The sequence below is a fragment of the Balaenoptera musculus genome, chromosome 6 (genome assembly GCF_009873245.2).
Source record: "Balaenoptera musculus isolate JJ_BM4_2016_0621 chromosome 6, mBalMus1.pri.v3, whole genome shotgun sequence".
Lineage (NCBI taxonomy): Eukaryota > Metazoa > Chordata > Mammalia > Artiodactyla > Balaenopteridae > Balaenoptera > Balaenoptera musculus.
The window spans coordinates 68,578,400-68,596,127 of record NC_045790.1 but is presented as its reverse complement, the minus strand read 5'-3'; the positions used below and the strand labels follow the sequence as shown (position 1 = coordinate 68,596,127).

The following is a 17,728-nucleotide window of genomic DNA, read 5'->3' as shown; positions in this document are numbered from 1 at the left end:
ACATTGACTTACATAAGGCTGTCCAGCTTTCTCAACACCACTTGCCGAGGAAACTGTCTTTTCTTAATTGTATATTCTTGCCTCCTTTGTCATAGATTAATTGACCGTAGGGGTGTGGGTTTATTTCTTGGCTCTCTATTCTGTTCCATTGACCTATATGTGTGTTTTTGTGCCAGTACTACACTGTTTCATTTACTGCAGCTTTATAATAGTATTGTCTGAAGTCTGGGAGGGTTATGCCTCCAGCTTGATTCTTTTTCCTCAGGATTGCTTTTGTGGTTCCATATAAATTTTAGGATTATTTTTTCTAGTTCTGTTAAAAATGTCACAGATAATCTGATAGGGATTGCATTAAATCTGTAGGTTGCTTTGGGTAGTATGGCCATTTTAACTATTAACTCTTCTAGTCCAAGAGCACAGGATATCTTTTCATTTCTTTGCATCATCTTCAATTTCCTTTATCAATGTTTTATAGTTTTCAGCATATAGGTCTTTCACCTCCTCGGTTAGGCTATTCCTACGGTATTTTTGCTTTTGTTTTTGGTGTTTTTTTGACACAATTTTCAACAGTATTTTTTTTTTTTTTACTTTCTCTTTCTGATATTTCATTGTTACCGTAAAGAAATGCAACAGATTTCTGTATATTAATCTTGTATCCTGCTACTTTGCTGAATTCATTTATTAGTCCTAATAGTTTTTGTGTGGAGTCATTAGGGTTTTCTATATAGAGTATCATGTCATCTGCAATTGTCATCTTCCCTTTTATTTCTTTTTCTTGTCTGATTGCTGTGACTAGAACTTCCAGTACTACATTGAACAGAAGTGATAAGAATGGGCATCCTTGTCTTGTTCCAGAATTTAGTGGGAAGCCTTTCATCTTTTCACATTGAGTATTATATTGGCTGTGGGTTTGTCATAAATGTCTCTTGCCCTTTTCTTGGAAGTTTCTAGAATGAGTAGGTGTTGCTTACTCTCTCAAAAACTGACTCCATCATCTTTCCCCTTGAAATATCTATTTTTCTTATCTGTAAAATGAAGTTAATAAGTAAACTAACCTCATAAGGTTGTTTTGAGGATTAAATAAGTTACTATATCTAAAGCATTTAGAACAGTGCCTTGCATATAACTAGCATACATAATATGTAAGTTATTCATATTGTTGTGCTGTTATCATTACTGTCTCTCCTGGCAGGGCCTCCACCATTCAGTTATCCAGTCCCAAAACCTGGGTTCTGCTCTTCCCTGTCCTTCAGAGAGAGAGAGAAAATGATAAAGCAAATGGGACAGAATGTTAATGGGTGAATCTGGGTAAAAGATATGCAGGTGTTTTATGTACTTTTCTTACCGCTGCAACTTTTCTATAAGTTTGAAATAATTTTCAAAACAAGGTTAAACAATCAAAACAAAAACATCACTGGCTTCCTCAGAATAATGTCCAAAGCCCTTACCTACTTCTTCAGACTCATCTCCTACTCTTTCTCCCTATGGTGTTTAAGCTTTAGCCATAATATCAATACATGATTTCAGTTCATTACCATTGCACTTGCTGTTCTCTAAGTTAGAATGCTATGGTCTTCACCTACTTTCTACCTGGAAAATTTCTATTTATACTTTGATACCCAGTATATAATCCCTCCTGTATGATGCCTATGTTATTTGACTTATCACCTGACTCCCCTGGGCTGACTGTTTTCTCATTTTGACTCCTGTGCCCTTTTCTCACATAGTGTAATTAGTCTGTTTCCTCTACTAGACTCAGAGTTCTTGGAGAACAGATCCCCCCATGTCTTATTCATCATTGCACCCCAGGGTCTGAAATCCTGATTTCTGTCCTCTTGTGCTCAAAGATACATTTTTATTTGCTTGGCCATGCCGGTTCCTCACGTTTTGCCTTTTGAAGTGGCCATAATGACTCTCAATTTGCTGCTGCTTCCCATTGTTCCTAGCTGAAACTTGGCTTCTGGCTGCTCTCCTTTTTTTTTTTTTTTTTTTTTTTCCTCCGTGAGAAGGATGTGAACCTTTACTGATGAGGACCTGAAATCTAGTGGTCATCGTTGTTACCATAGAGCTCTCCCCACCCCAGTGACCTCCTTACCTTAACTCTAATTCTGTGTTTTGGAGCCAGTCACTTTACCTCTTGGAAGTCTCAGTTTCCCCATCTATAAAAAGGGTACACTTTAGTCCAACATCCCTTATAAGAGAGTTAAGCAGAGGAGGAAAAATAATTTTCCCTCTACCCTTCTGGGTTCTTGCCTGAGACCCCTGAAGGGGAGCAGAATATGCCAGCCCAATATATGCCTCTTTGGCATAAGGATTATCTTGAACATGTCACAGCAGACACAGGGGAAGCTCTGAAAACTAAATAGAAGTTACCTTTTTGTAAGAGATATTTACATTTATAAGGGAAATCTTCATTTGTAAGAATGTCTCCCTCTCTGTACCCAGGAAGAGAAGGATGAGACTCTAATCTCTAGAAACTCTTTATGAATGCCGAAGGTTCTATTTAAATCTACATAATAAGCATACCCTTGTTTACTGTGCTTTTCCTGGTAACCTCCCATAACCAGTTTCCCCCACCCCCCAACATCTTTCTTTTGTCTTTAGCTGAAGATGGTTTTTAAGGGGAGCTTTCAGTCAAGAACCTAGAAGGGTAGAGGGAAAATTATTTTTCCTTCCCCATAGCTTTCTGTAATAAAAGACAGATTAAGAAAAGAAAAACAAATAACATGAATAACATGTATACCTCCTGTACACATGGGAGAAACCCAGGAAAACTGATTAACTCCTCAAAATGGCCCAAGCTACCACCTTAAATACCATCTTCAGCTAGTGACAAAAGAAAGATGTTTGGGGTGGGAGTGGGGGAGCCTGTAATGAAAGGTTACCAGGAAAAGCACCGTAAACAAGGGTAAGGTTGTTATGCACATTTAAAAGGAATCCTCTCTATTGGTAAAGAGTTTCTAGAGATTAGAAGTCTTATCCTTCTCTTCCTGGTTGCAAAGGGAAAAATCCTTACAAATGGAGATATCCCTATACACATAAATTTCCTTCACAAAAGGGCAACTTCTGCTCTGTTTTCAGAGATTCTCCTGTGTCTGCAGCTTCTCAGAAATAACCAACCTAAGATAATCCTTATGCCAAAGAGGTATACTTTGGGGTGTCAAATCCTACTCCTTTTCAGTTATATGTTATTTTCTGTGCCATTTGCTTAGCCTTCCTGTTAAAATAGGTCATTTCATTTAGTCCTTCATGCTAATTTGTCAAAGTTCATCAAATGTTAATAAAAAACTAAGTTATTTCTTGAGCGTTATATGAGTCAAAGACCAGTGTGCCCCTTTGGTGAATGTGTGTCCCTTTGGATTTTTATGTTTTCATTCTATGGAGATTTTAGGATAGGGCAAGCTTAGCAGAGTTTATAGCAATAAATGACTCTTCTAAAAGTTCCATGTTTTCATTGCTTGTTTTTACTACGATTTAAGACAATATGTTTTGTGGCTAAAAAATGAACAGATCCCTTGAAGAAGAAAAATATGGACATTGGCAGTAAAACATATTCACTTTGAAATACACTTGTGAGGACTAAGTAGTTTCTACACTGATGAAATAGATCACATGCTTAAAATTTGTCTTTTGAGAACATAAGCAGTATGATTCTGGAATGAATGCCTTGTCTTTTTTATTCAGTACTCTATTCTGGTGCCTCAGACAGTGTCTGACCCTAGTAGGAGCTCAACAAATATTTGGTGAATGAATTGAGAAATGCAATATTTCCTGCCATATCAGTTAACAAAGGATGTCACAGTCATCAGCGATTGCAGCCACTGCCAGCTGTGAGCTGGTGAGCCCTGAAGGAACTCAGGAAGGAAAAGAATACCTGCTATCTAGCAGCCATCAGACTGCAGCCATTCCCTATGGTGAGCCCTGAGGAAACTCAGGATGTGAAAACACGGGATAATGGCCCGAAGACAGCTGAGGTGCATATCAAAGGAATGATTTCAGTGAGCCCTGACTCTTGCATCTTCCCATACACAGAAAAGCGCTAAATTCCTTAACTTGGGATATCTGGTTTTCTTTAATTCACGATAATCTTTTGATGTTCCTGACTACCTGCCCTTTGTTGCAAAACTTCTATATAACCTGGCTCCCCCCATTGCCTCCTCGGAGCAGTTTTCTCAGGGTTACTTGTGATGCTGCCTCCCGGGCCTGAAGTCCTAAAAATTCCTGCCAAATAAAACATAACTCTCAACTTTTAGGTTGTGAATAATTTTTTTAGTCGACAGAATAATGAATGAGGTCAGTAAGCTCGTTTGGGGGAATGTCAGAACTTAGCCTAAATATATTGAAACAAGTGAGAAAGACAACCCTGAAGAGACAGGTTCTTTGAGGCTCAAAATCTGCCGTATGGTAACCGCTTGATGCTTTTGCTTGATCTATAATGAAGATGATCAGCTGCACCTAGTCCAGGGCTTTTCAATTGGATATTGTCCAAATGTCCCTGGAATTGAAGGTGGTAACAATATTTTTTTGTCTCTTTGTGTTCCTGCTGTTTGTTGCACACTGTAGTTTTTTGAGTCAGAGTTTTCTGGAGTAGCTTTGTTGTAATAAAAGGCTGAGTTACTGACAGCCGTTCCCTTCTCATCTGCTCTTTATCAACATTGTACTGTTTCCTGTACCTGTAAGTGATGGGGAAATGATACTGCTGACATTAGTACGTGCTGAGTAACCCAAAGTTATGTTGTATTAATCTTCCAGTTCATATACTCTAACTTTATCACATTTTAAATGATTTACCGTTATTTTCTTGTTGAGTTCCTTTTTATCTGCTTGTCTCAGGTTTTCTGAACACTTTTCTCTTTTTGCTGCTCTTCCAGTCTGGAGAATTGACAAATGACAATGTTGGGGCAGTGGAGGAGAGAATACTCTATAAATCATCAAAATCAACATACTACACATTCTCAGCATACTGAAATGAAGAATAAAAAGCTGCAAATAGAATTGATTCCTTTGGACTTATATTGGATTGGCTGCAACACAGATTCTGCTGTGGGTTGAAGTCATTTTCTACTTTGGCACTACTAAGTCCATGGGGAATGGTGGAGTCGTGATATAGCAGCAAGATTCTGGGAGCAGGCCAGCATCTACATCTGTTCTGAACTGTAAGTGGACTGGAAAAATGCTTTGAAAACAAAACCAGAAGAGGAAGGTGAAGGAAAATACAAAACATTTACCCTGAAAAGTCCACGAAAAATGACTCGATCAATTGCAAGGAGATTGGATTTAGAGAAAAATTGTTATAGAAATAAAATGTATACAATTCTTTCTATGTCTTTATCCATTAAGTTTCTCTCTCTTCTTATGATACAAGAATCATAATACATAATACAAGAAAATCTTATTAGGAAGGACTAAAACATCACTTTAGATGATTCTTAGTGATTGAAGTGCAATGCCTTGGTAGCACCTTCTAGACATTCAACATACTTCTAGTGAATTGCATAACGGATCTCTTTTCTCCAAAAGTGTGACTACGCCATCTTGTAGGAATCCTTTATTTTTATTTTTTTATTTTTTGCATTAAGAAGTACTCTTATCAGTTGAATGCCGTGAAGACCATGGGTGGGAGAGAATGTGGCTGATTTACTGGAAAGAGTTTGGAAACAGACTGGCCTGGGTTCAAATTCAGGCTCCATCATTTCCTGTCTGGGTGACTTCACACAAATTGCTCTCTGGCCCTCAGCTTTTTTACCTGCAGTGGGGATAGTAATATCTAATTCACAGGGTCATTGTGAGGATTAAGTGAATCCCTGGCTGCAGGGAAAGCATGGGAAAATGTTAGTTTGCTTTCTCTCTATTCTCTATGAGCTCCCTTTCCTTTTATCTTATTGTCCTGCAGATACTGTTGAATATCTGGAGACTTGATTTCCAGAGGAGGTGTTTTTGTCTGACTGGAGTCAATGAAACAAACTTGGCTTATCTAAACTTGAAATTATTTTTTTCTAACTAGCTATAAATGGCTAGTAAAACCAAGAGAGAAAACAGGCTTCATGGTATATACACACAGAGAGGGAGATTCTAAGTCTACTTGGAGAAGCTGGGGCAAAGATCAATTGAGCTATTTAGCCAAAATACCATATTGTTTTTGGAAAGTCTCTCTGAAACAGCAGTCAAATTTCAGTAAATGGCAAATAGAAGGTTCAAAATAATAGAAATCATAGCAATAATATCCACATGATTTAGGAAATTTTTTTTTCTCAGAAAAGCACTTTACGTTACCTGATTAATTCCTGGGATGTGTGAGGAGAATAAGGGGTCCCAGAGCTCTATTCAACGTCTTTGCGTTACTATAAAACGAGAGAATCGAAATGAAATTGATTATTTCTAAGGTCCCTTTTAATCTAAAATCCTAAAAATCTGTACCTTTAAACTGACATTAAAATTATTTTAATTTTAAAAAATTTTTTAAATTAATTTTTATTGGAGTATAGTTGATTTACAGTGTTTTGTTTATTTCTGCTGTACAGAAAGGTGAATCAGTTATATATATACATTTATCCACTATTTTTTAGATTCTATTCCCTATATACAGAGTATTGAGTAGAGTTCCCTGTGCTATACAGTAGATTCTTATTAGTTATCTATTTTATATATAGTAGTATGTATATGTCAATCCCAATCTCCCAGTTTATCCCTTTCCCCCCACCCCCGCTTTCCCCCTTTGGTAACCATAAGTTTGTTTTCTACATCTGTGACTCTATTTCTATTTTGTAAATAGGTTCATTTGTACCATTTAAAAAAAAAATCTTACTTATTTATTTATGTTTATTTTTTTATTTTTGGCTGCGTTGGGTCTTCGTTGCTGTGCGTGGGCTTTCTCTGGTTGCTGCGAGTGGAGGCTACTCTTTGCTGTGGTGCGCGGGCTTCTCATTGTAGTGGCTTCTTTTGTTGCGGAGCATGGGCTCTAGGGCGTGTGGGCTTCAGTAGTTGTGGCGCATGGGCTCAGTAGTTGTGGCGCACGGGCTCTAGAGCGCAGGCTCAGTAGTTGTGGTGCACAGGCTTAGTTGCTCCACGGCATGTGGGATCTTCCCAGACCAGGGCTTGAACCCACATCCCCTGCATTGGCAGGCAGATTCTTAACCGCTGTGCCACCGGGGAAGTCCCCCATTTGTACCATTTTTTTAGATTCCACATATAAGCGATATCATATGATATTTGTCTTTCTCTGTCTGACTTACTTCACTCAGTATGACAATCTCTAGGTCCATCCATGTTGCTGCAAATGGCATTATTTCATTCTTTTTTATGGCTGAGTAATATTCCATTGTATATATGTACCACATCCTCTTTATCCATTCCTCCACCAATGGACATTTAGGTTGCTTCCATGTCCTGGCTATTGTAAACAGTGCTGCAATGAACATTGGGGTACATGGATCTTTTTGAATTATGGTTTTCTCCAGATATATGCCCAAGAGTAGGATTGCTGGATCATATGGTAGCTCTATTTTTAGTTTTTTAAGGGAACCTCCATACTGTTCTCCATAGTGGCTGTACCAGTTTACATTCCCACCAACAGTGTAGGCGGGTTCCCTTTTCTCCATACCCTCTCCAGCATTTATTGTTTGTAGATTTTTTGATAATGGCCTAAAATTATTTTTATACTTTACATATTAACAACAAATAAGAATGATTTATGAGAACTTACTTGGCATGCTTCAAGTCATTTTCTCTCTATAATTACCCTAGGAAGTAGGTATTATTATTAATCCTATTTTGATGAAGAAACTGAAGCTGAGAGAATTTAAGTAATTTTTCCAAGCTTCTCCAGTTAGCATGAGGTAAAGCTCAGATTTAACTGGAACTCTGATTCTATCTCATGCTCTTAACCCACACCTATATTGCCTCCCAGTATATAGTAGACACATTGCTTGTTGACAGTGGGATAAGAAGTTATATTAGCAAAAGAGAAAATTCAATCTTGCTGAAAAATATTTTCTTAAATAAATGGTATAGTGAATAATTATACATATCGGAGCTGGGAAATTTGTCAGTGCTTTGGACTGTAAGTCCTAAGGGTAGGCAAAATGTTTTTTTTCACCTTGGCTCCTGCTTGCCTGGTACAGTAGGCACTGAGTAAATTTTTATTGAATGAAATGTATATTGTATAACCTCATTATAAATCATTATAAAGGTTTTGAAGGCTAGAAGCAACTTTATAGCTCTTCTAATCTATCTACTTCTCACCCCACTACTTTATAGAAGGAACTGAAATTCGAAGAGGGGAGTAAGGAAGACATCACTAGCACCCAGGGCTCCTGATTCATAATCCAGAACTCTTTCTACTTTGCTGTCATATGGAATCCTTTGCTTCCTGACAGTGTATTCACAGGGCTCAATGCCTATCTCCTCTCCAGTTGAGATGCTCAGGTCTCAAGTTTACAGCCTCTACTTTTTTGCCCATTGTTCACCCTTGAAAAAAGCTGAGGGCATTGCAGGAAATGCCAGCTGGCATGGAACAACACTCCCTAAGAGAGGACTAGTTTTGCCTGGCCTTAGGGAACTTGCTTGCCTTTTTCTCAGCTGTGTCTGAACCAATATGGCTGGATTTACAGGAGCCAAGAGGATGTTTCACCATCTACCTATTAGTGGGGGAACTGGCTTTTCTGCTCCTCTAACAGGGTTTTGGAAGGGTAGATGGCTTGGGGCCAGTCCACTGAGGCACTCCTCCTTGGATTGATTGCATGTTGCTAAAGGAAAGGAAGCTCTGTGCTGAGCTCCAGAGCCAAGGGTGACAAATGGCTTGCATAAATGTGCAACAGCAAGTGTGATCTGAAGACAGTTGCACACTGTTGCAAACTTTCTCCTAAATACATGTCATCACATTGGGACAATCAACTGAGAAAGACCAGGCTTTAAAGAAAAGAAATATTATTTTTCTTAATTGCAAAAGTACTACATATTTATTGTAGAAAATTTAGAAAGTACAGACAAATACAAAGAAGAAAATAAATGCCAACTATTAGATTACCATCCTGGGGGACTCATCAGGAAGTTTTTGTTTTATATATATATACATATAATTTATTTATTTAGGCTGCCCCGGGTCTTAGTTGCGGCATGCAGGATGTTGGTTGCGGCATGCGGGCTTCTTAGTTGTGGCTGTGGACTTCTTAGTGGCCGTATGCATGTGGGATCTAGTTACCTGACCAGGGATTGAACCCAGGCCCCCTGCACTGGGAGCACAGGGTCTTACCCACTGGACCACCAGGGAAGTCCCTCTTTTTATTTTATTTTATTTATTGTTTTATTTTTGGCCACCCCACGTGGCTTGTGGGATATTAGTTCCCTGACCAAGGAGTGGGCCCTCGGCAGTGAGAGTGCAGAGCCCTAACCACTGGACCACCAGGGAATTCCCTGTTATATATATTCTTTATAGATTTTAAAACATATGTATATGGATTCTACTTGTGTGTATTATATTTTTTTTCTTAAAATACATCATAGACATTTTTGTATACCATTAAATCTTATTTAACACTATTTTTAGCAGCTGCATAGTATTCCATCCTATGCTTATAACCCTATTGCTGGATGTTTAAGTGCTCTTCAGCTTTTTGCTTTTTTATGTAATGTGGTGATAAACCTCTTTTTTGCTTAACTGTGATTGTATTCAAAAGCAAAGTCTTAAAAGCACAATTGTTGAAACATAGCATTAGTTCCTAGTTTTAAAGCTTTGATATCTACTGCCAAATTGCCTTCCAGCAAGGTTATGCCAGTTTACATTCCCACCAATGGTGTATTAGAGAGCCAGTTTCTCAGTGTCCCGACTAACATGGGGAGTTAGCACGTACAATCTTTGCCAATGTGATAAGTGAAAAATGTTAGCATTTCACCTTTACACTTAAATACAGGCGGTTGACCACCACACATTGCCTTAATTTAAACCAAGCTAAAGTTGCAAAGATTCATATACAGTCAGATTTGTTCCCAGATGAAGATAATCATAATTAAGTCATTTGTGCATGTATAATTTTTTTTCTTGTTACTTGCACAAAAGCTATGATGCCATCCCAGACTCAGTTTTTCAGCTTGCAGATGATAATACTCATCCTGGAGCAGAAAAACCTTTATATCTTTTTTTTTTTTTCCAGAGAAGAAAAGTGGTTATCCTGCCTTTTGCAGTTATGATAGGGAATATTTCCAATAACTGTTTATTTCATAGGTATCATAAGTATGCTTCCAGGAAAGTCAAGGTAAGTGCTACTGTGCAGCAATATTTTGATAAGAATGGAATGTATCATATTTTGTGTTTCATACAGTAGAGGTATTGTTGGAGCAGACTTTTTTTTCACCTTCTGGGAAGAAAAACTTGAAACATTTTTGTGGAATTATTTACAGGTTGTTAGAGAGGAGCAAGTCATTCTGGTTGGTCAGATGGTTTCAGTAATCAAGAGTAAGTATGGCTAGGTTGTTGTGCTCAAGAGAACGGCACACTCATCTTTGTATTCCTAGTGCCTATAGCTGTGCTGGAAAATATGTTCTACTCAGAACTTACTACTTCTCATGAAGGTCTGTACGTGATCTGAGAACAAAGCCATCGATGGTAAAGGAGAAAAAAAGTTCATTATGTTTCTTATCAAAGAAATGGAGATGATTAATTTAAAAAATTTCTGTAGTTGTATTTTATTTTAAGTAAACTAATGTAATGTTACCTACCTTTGGTTTCCCAAATATTTGCAAAATCACCTTTTATAAAAATATATAAACTATTTTTCTGAAGTATTTATAGTGTTTCACTTGGATGAAAAATATTTGCAATTAATAAATACTTTAATATTGAATGTTTATTCTCTGTATAGGCAGAAAAGTTTTTCTATAATTGCAGCAGGGGGAGAAAATCCTAAGAAAGATGATTTTATTTCTGTTTTAAGATTTTGGCTTTTCTTATGTAAGATCTCACTAAAATGCAAATGCTGTAGCTAAACACTTAGCGCAAGAAAGTATGCTGTAACGGGCAAAGGAGGTCAGGGTAAATGGATCTGAATTCTGATCCCACCTTTGTGACCAATGAGGGAATTATGGACAATCCAATACCCTTCTGAGTCTCAGCTTCTGATGTGTAAAATGTTGGATTTGGACTTAATGATCTCTTCCAGGTCAAGGAGTTTCTGACTCTATTTGTGATTTTGATAATGTAGTTTAGCCAGGTAGTGTCAAATTTGGCTGACGTCAAATCTAACAAAAGTAAACATCATTTTGCCAAGTATCTCTTTACAGAAGTAGTTTCTTTCTCTCCTATTCTTTCCCTTCTCTTTTTGGCAGTATGATATTCCCATCACTTTTTTTTTGGCTGCACCGTACAGCTCATGGGGTCTTAGTTCTGCAACCAAGGATTGAACCCGTGCCCCCTGCAGTGGAAGCGTGGAGTCCTAATCACTGGACTGCCAGGGAATTTCCCCCATCACTTCTTATGTTGTATAGATAGAAATGCAGTCTTTCCCTTTCCTTCACTTTCCAAGGGATATCTTTTGCTGAGAGATGAAATGGAAGAGATGCAATGCTGAAGAAACGTGAATTATACTACAGAAGCAAGTGCAAGGAACTACCCAAGGAAAGAGAAAAATAGGGAGCAAGAGAATTGAGAAGGAAGGCTGGAATGGTGAGTGTTTTAAGGAGAATGATTGAAGAAGTTAGAGAAACTGATATTGGGGAAAAGGAAAGGAAAGGTGGGTGTTTGCTAAGGAAGAGGTTTATAAAGTTTTGTTGTGTGTTGTGCAATGAGACCCAGAGTTAAGATCTGTATAACACTTTATGGCTCTTCGGAGCAGGATTTGTCTTTCTTTCAGGCATGACAACGTGATGAACCTGCACATGAGATAGTCCTATTGTTTTCAGGTTAGACTTATGAGCTAGAGAGAGCTACTTCAACTGCAGCCGTCACTCATAAAATGTTATGAATAAACAGAAAAACAGACCATTTATTACATGCCAGCCCCTTCACATATATTTTGTCTAATATTTTGAACAATTCAACAATGTGGGTTTTTTTCCCTCCATATAAAATTCTGCCTCTGGAAACTTGGGCTTTTTTTTTTGTTTTTTAATTGTTATTTATTTATTTATGGCTGCTTCGGGTCTTAGTTGCGGCACCCGGGATCTTCGTTGCGGCGTGCGGGCTTCTCTCTAGTTGTGGCATGTGGGCTCCAGAGCGCGTGGGCTCTGTAGTTTGCGGCACCCGGTGTCTCTCAGTGAGGCGCGCGGCCTTGGTAGTTGTGGCATGTGGGCTTAGTTGCCCCATGGCATGTGGGATCTTAGTTCCCCGACCAGGAATCAAACCCATATCCCCTGCATTGGAAGGTGGATTCTTTACCACTGGCAAACTGGAGAAGTCCCAACTTGGGCATTTTTATCTTGAGGCATTGCATGCCTATTTTTAGGAGAGTCTCAAAGAAATATTGAATCAAATATGCACAAGTTTTCAAATTTCTTCAGTAACCTCAGCCATTGCTATCTGTTCTTTGCTAGATTAAAAATTAGGGAATTCTGAATTATATTAATATTGCATTCTGAATGGTAACTGCAGTTAAATCTTTAAACATACTGTGCATAAAAAATATGAATGTATTCTTCCATACCAAATATTTAATTAATATTTAAGTGATAGAACACAAATTTTCATAATTATGACAGCAAAGTAAAAGAAATATGAGTCCTTATATTGAGCATGCATAATAAAATCCAGGGGAAAGCTTCTAAATATATACAGAACTTGGTTCTCTCTCTTTGCTTGTATGAAGTTACTCAGGAATTGGTCTAGCTGAAAATAGAACCAGGTCTCCTGACCCCCAGGCCTTGTCTTATTTTTGTTGCATGACCTGCCTCAAACATAAAATCATGTCCTCAACTCTCACTCTGTCCGTTTTGCCAGCAGCCTCTAAAAACAATCATTCAATTATAATTATACTCTGTGTTCCCAGCAGGGATAAGGCTGAACTTAGGCTCTTCTGGGTATTGAAATGATCAGGGGCATTATAGAAAAGCTTGAATTTCCACACAAGTGCTGTAGCAACCTTCCCCCAATCATACCCACACTGGCTGGGTTATTTCTTCAAAGAGAAAGAAACCAAGAGCTAGAAGCAGATGTACTTAATAGTAAGCCTTTGACTCTCTTTGCCTGGTAGGCAATGGTGCCCTCTCCTGGCAGAGCAGAGCATTTCCAGAAAGGGGATGGAGAATCTGATGCTGATGGCTTTGGGTACTGGAATAGATCATTTTATAGCACACCCTAAGATCTTCCAGCTAGCTCTTTATTTATTATGAGCTTTGAGTTAAAGGTAGAAAACAATATATTTGCAATTTAAAATGCAAATATGCTATGGCAATCGAAAGTAGTTTACAGTAATTCCTTTTATGTATACTTCATGATATTATTCTTTTAGACATTTTTCAGTATATAAAGAATAAAATTAATCATTTATGAAGTTTAACAACAATCAGAAATTTTTCATCAAAAGAATTTCCTTAGTGTGCTATTAGTATAAAGCTCATAATAGCCAAGCTATTTATATTAAGGACATGATCCCAAGTCATTAAATAAAAATAAAAGCACATTTCTTAAAAAGATGCTAAAGAAGAAGGTGCACCAAAAATATGCACTATACATACTTTTCAAAAGGACATAAACTGTACTTTTAGGTACTGTCTTCTCTTCAGCTTTCCTTCACCAACAATATATTCTATGTCCAGATGCCACTGTAGGCAGACGACTAAGGCAATTATATAGAAAAAAGTTTGTGTATAATGCAGAGGAAATATAAAGATATCATTCCAAAATTAAGGTTTGCAATGATAGTTGATACCTGAAAGGCTTGTAGTGCCTTCATATAATTTAAAAATATACACCTATGTACATTATGCCACTGGAGTTACATCCTGAATAGTACTTGATGTACAGAATTTCCACCTTTAAAGTGACTTTTAAAATTTATTACACTGGCAGATACTTCACTTCTGTGTTGTTTTATAGGCTAACTATGTATAATAATGTTTATTTGTAATTAAGATATTTATTTATAATAAACAGCTGATCAGTCATGAAAGCTAACTCCTAAGTCCTAGTGTAAAATAGATACATTCTAAATATGGAGTGCTTAACAAATAGATAATTGGACTTTTAAAAATGACAATCTTAGAAATCCCCCATGTTTCATCATACTACATAGCTGAAATTCATCTACATCTTATAAAAAGTATTCTGTTTATTCAAGCAAAATTTTGCTCCAATCCACTTCAAATTCTATCATAGTGTATAGTGGATCCACAAGTTTATTGGGTACATACATTAAACCTTTAAGCAGTTCACAGTTTTAACTCTTAGTTCTAAAATAGCATCTTCATCATACACAAAAATAGTTCAGATATGCTGACGGAAAGGGGAAACCATCCACACGTGCCAGACTCCTTCCTCCATTGCCTTGTGCAGGACAAATGCCTCATGTGTGTCTGTTAGGAGGATCATTACTTCCAAAATATAGATCTATTCCTCCAGCTTATTTATACTTTCTTTTCAAATGCATCACATTCTGTTTGTAAATCTGCAGCATTCCCATCAAAGATATGAGTATTCTTAAGATCTATGTCAATGTGTTTAAAAAAGTTATTCCACATGTAAGAATGGTAGCTTTCAGGGGAATTCCCTGGCGGTCCAGTGGTTAGGACTCCATGCTTCCGCTGCAGGGGGCCTGGATTTGATCCCTGGTCAGGGACCTAAGGTCCCGCAAGCCACGCGGCCAAAAAAAAAAAAAAAAAAGAAAGAAAAAGAAAAAAAGAAAGAATGGTAGCTTTCAGGATGATTGCTGGGAAATTCTATACGTTCATGCATTTTAGATGTCTTTACATATTTGAAAAAAAAGTCTCCATTCTTGTGATGTTCTATTAGATTTTTTATAAGATACTTGTAGGCATTTGGAACAGGCCTCCCCAGGATGTGCCACCTTGGCATGTGGATTATTTTGAGTGAAAAGCAATGAAGACTCTGTGAACTCAAGAGAAACTACTGCCCCTCCCTTAACTACCTAGATTAATTTAATTGGGGATTTTTCCCAGGAAAAGAGTTATTACCAGAGATACATTTTATCTAAGTGGCCCCATCTATATGGCAGGGTGAACAGCTAATTACCAAATATCTGCTCTTCTTATCATCCTGTGAATGATCCTCCTGTCCTTGGAAGCCCCAGGCCCCTATTCCATTCCTTAGCTCAGGATAGCATATATACCTCGTTTTACTTTTCTGTCTTGAAACCTCTCATGTATGTGAGGTCTCTGACCCTCTCATGTATGTGGAGTTCCCATACGTACAAAACTAAATTTTATTTTCTCCTGTTAATCTGTCTCATGTCAATTTAATTAATTCTTAAACCAGCCAGAAGAACCTAGAAGGGGAGAGGAAAGTTTCCTCCCCAACAATACTAATGATATATGTTAGTACACCTAGTGGACTGACAGACTCTTCTGATGCTGGAGCAATAGGAACACCAGATAGCTCTTTCAGAGAGAAAAGTCCCCTGTTTTATCTTGAGTTATTAGTTGACCACATACACAACACTAGCTTCTGAACTTGCAATTATTCACAGAGTAGCTTGAGGGATGCTACAAATTTAGATGCAACATCCCAAACTCCATTCTATACAAAGAAATAAATGCCACTTTCCATTTTTTTTAAATTAAACTATTCTGTTCTTCTTAATCATGAGTACCTAGCTCTTTCGTGCTGGTATAGACATGTATTAGCATAATAGCCAAAGATGAGGACTCATTTGACAATGAACCGGATTTGGAGAGGCAGTCTGCATGCTATTTATTACTAGAGTGCAGCAAAATAACGATACTCACTTTGTATTTTCCTTTCATGGTGTCATTGCCAGTAGAGGCCTAACATCATCCCACAGCCCGCCTCTGAGCACTACGGCATTCTGAGACATGAAGGGTTTGACACAAGCAGCCTGACATCACTGCGTGGTACGAATTGCTTCCATCTTATTTTTATTTCCCATACATATCATGAAACACTTCCTTGAAAAAGGAATCTCTTTATCTATGTAAAATATTCTAATTCAAGGGCCTACCTGCCACTGGGCTTCCCTGGTGGCTCAGTGGTTAAGAATCCGCCTGCCAATGCAGGGGACATGGGTTCAAGCCCTGGTCCGGGAAGATCCCACATGCCGCAGAGCAACTAAGCCCGTGCGCCACAACTACTGAGCCTGCGCTCTAGAGTCCACAAGCCACAACTACTGAGCCCACGTACCACAGCTACTGAAGCCCGTGCACCTAAAGCCGGTGCTCCGCAACAAGAGAAGCCACCTCAATGAGAAGCCCTTGCACCGCAATGAAGAGTAGCCTCCGCTCACTGCAACTAGAGAAAGCCCGCGCGCAGTAACGAAGACCCAATGCAGCCAGAAATAAATGAATAAATAAATTTATTTAAAAAAAAAAAAAAGGGCCTACCTGCCACACATAGTAGATGGCCTAGAAAGCAAGTTTGGTTTCAAACACTCGGAACTGGGGCAAGGGGACCTCCTTTTCTCTCTGTTGGCACCCCTACCAACCTTGCTGAAACACTATATTGAATTTCCTTAAAGCAAAAGAAAGCAAAAGGCTTTTATATTGCCATGTATTTTTAAACCAATGGCTTCTTTTGCATAGTTCTATGTACTGCATAGTTAAGAAAAAAGAATATTCATGCTGACAAGAAAATTCTTTTAAAAATGTTGTTGTGGTTTTTGGATCTCATTGTCCTCATTTTCAGATCTCATTGCTCTCCCAGTCCTTCAACCCTCCCCCAAAGCACCTCAATAATATGGTTTGATCCCCCCCAAAACATTTTTAATAAATAAAATGTTTCAAACCTTGTAAAATACTGCATATTATAAAAAAATTGTTTTCTTTTCAATGAGAAAAACAATTTTAAAAAGATTAAAACTTAATATAGACACTAATAATTTTAGAAGTCTATGTATTAGCTTTCAATGAAGTAAAAAATATTCTACAGTGATGGAAGTATGCCACACTTTATATTTTATTCATGCTCTTTACAAAGAATGTGACATCTTCAAAGATAGAACAGATAGAAAATGGAAGCATATGTTTAAAAAAATGATCTGAGGCAACTACAAACATCACATATGCTGAAATTTGGCTTGCTCTGCTGTTGTTAAAGGGCTCAGGCAAATTTAAGCCCTCACAACATTTATATATCTCACATGGTCGAATAAATATTCAAAGACAAACCATTAAGAATATTAATAAAAATAAAAGTCTCTCTGTCTTAATATCCTCATTTGAAGAAAATCTCAAAACTAGAGGCATGTTATTAAAAATTGAAAGCCCAAGTACAAAAATCTTGAGCTTTGCCTGGTAACAAGTTGGAATACCTACTGTAAGGAAACTGAGGCATAGCCTGTCAAACTTTTTTAAAAAATCAGCTTGAAAAATATTTGGTAACCTTACCCATACTTTTCCCTTTCATAGAGGGAAACCTAAGTGGCTTACATATCATACCATTATTCCTACGAATCCTATTTCAAACTGTCACTAAATTTCACAGCTTGGTTCTTTCTGTTTAGGTAAGATATGAAGGGACCTGTACTCATTTCCATCTCTATTTTTTTTTTAATAAATAAATGACCACGCTGTGAGTAATTTTAAACATCAGGTGAACTTTTAATTTCTAGAG

General features: G+C 37.7%; 1 pseudogene; it reads right to left on the bottom strand.

The window, feature by feature from the left end:
* Nucleotides 1-14,255: 14,255 nt before the first annotated feature.
* Nucleotides 14,256-14,998, bottom strand: LOC118896372 (annotated as a pseudogene).
* Between the last annotated feature and the right edge of the window lie 2,730 nt (nucleotides 14,999-17,728).